Below are 2,140 nucleotides of genomic sequence, written 5' to 3'. Positions count from 1 at the left end.
TAATTCTTAGATTACCAGACTTAATAAAAAGGGGCATATTCGATTTCGATAATTCAACCATAGAATGTAGTTTCACGTACTTGTGTCTATTTTGTAAATCATTTATAAAACCTGCATGTATTCTCATCCCAAAAATATTAGATTTTAAAAGTGGGACTATAACTCACTTTCACAGATTTTTACTTCGTCGAGAAGTAAGACTTGGCCACTGGTTGATTCACGAACCTATAACAATATATACATATATATCAAAGTATGTTCAAAATATATTTACAACACTTTTAATATATTTTGATGTTTTAAGTTTATTAAGTCAGCTGTCCTCGTTAGTAACCTACAACTAGTTGTCCACAGTTAGATGTACAGAAATAAATCGATAAATATTATCTTGAATCAATCCACGACCCAGTGTATACGTATCTCAGTATTGATCACAACTCAAACTATATATATTTTGGAATCAACCTCAACCCTGTATAGCTAACTCCAACATTCACATATAGAGTGTCTATGGTTGTTCCGAAATATATATAGATGTGTCGACATGATAGGTCAAAACATTGTATACGTGTCTATGGTATCTCAAGATTACATAATATACAATACAAGTTGATTAAGTTTTGGTTGGAATAGATTTGTTACCAATTTTCACGTAGCTAAAATGAGAAAAATTATCCAATCTTGTTTTACCCATAACTCCTTCATTTTAAATCCGTTTTGAGTGAATCAAATTGATATGGTTTCATATTTAACTCTATTTTATGAATCTAAATAGAAAAAGTATAGGTTTATAGTCGGAAAAATAAGTTACAAGTCGTTTTTGTAAAGGTAGTCATTTCAGTCGAAAGAACGACGTCTAGATGACCATTTTAGAAAACATACTTCCACTTTGAGTTTAACCATAATTTTTGGATATAGTTTCATGTTCATAATAAAAATCATTTTCTCAGAATAGCAATTTTTAAATCAAAGTTTATCATAGTTTTTAATTAACTAACCCAAAACAGCCCGCGGTGTTACTACGACGGCGTAAATCCGGTTTTACGGTGTTTTTCGTGTTTCCAGGTTTTAAATCATTAAGTTAGCATATCATATAGATATAGAACATGTGTTTAGTTGATTTTAAATGTTAAGTTAGAAGGATTAACTTTAGTTTGCGAACAAGTTTAGAATTAACTAAACTATGTTCTAGTGATTACAAGTTTAAACTTTCGAATAAGATAGCTTTATATGTATGAATCGAATGATGTTATGAACATCATTACTACCTTAAGTTCCTTGGATAAACCTACTGGAAAAGAGAAAAATGGATCTAGCTTCAACGGATCCTTGGATGGCTCGAAGTTCTTGAAGCAGAATCATGACACGAAAACAAGTTCAAGTAAGATCATCACTTGAAATAAGATTGTTATAGTTATAGAAATTGAACCAAAGTTTGAATATGATTATTACCTTGTATTAGAATGATAACCTACTGTAAGAAACAAAGATTTCTTGAGGTTGGATGATCACCTTACAAGATTGGAAGTGAGCTAGCAAACTTGAAAGTATTCTTGATTTTATGAAACTAGAACTTTTGAAATTTATGAAGAACACTTAGAACTTGAAGATAGAACTTGAGAGAGATCAATTAGATGAAGAAAATTGAAGAATGAAAGTGTTTGTAGGTGGTTTTGGTCGTTGGTGTATGGATTAGATATAAAGGATATGTAATTTTGTTTTCATGTAAATAAGTCATGAATGATTACTCATATTTTTGTAATTTTATGAGATATTTCATGCTAGTTGCCAAATGATGGTTCCCACATGTGTTAGGTGACTCAAATGGGCTGCTAAGAGCTGATCATTGGAGTGTATATACCAATAGTACATACATCTAAAAGCTGTGTATTGTACGAGTACGAATACGGGTGCATACGAGTAGAATTGTTGATGAAACTGAACGAGGATGTAATTGTAAGCATTTTTGTTAAGTAGAAGTATTTTGATAAGTGTCTTGAAGTCTTTCAAAAGTGTATGAATACATATTAAAACACTACATGTATATACATTTTAACTGAGTCGTTAAGTCATCGTTAGTCGTTACATGTAAATGTTGTTTTGAAACCTTTAGGTTAACGATCTTGTTGAATGTTGTTAA

Source organism: Rutidosis leptorrhynchoides, chromosome 3 (assembly GCF_046630445.1).
Source record: "Rutidosis leptorrhynchoides isolate AG116_Rl617_1_P2 chromosome 3, CSIRO_AGI_Rlap_v1, whole genome shotgun sequence".
In the NCBI taxonomy this organism is placed as follows: Eukaryota; Viridiplantae; Streptophyta; class Magnoliopsida; order Asterales; family Asteraceae; genus Rutidosis; species Rutidosis leptorrhynchoides.
Note: the sequence above shows the minus strand (reverse complement) of the source record.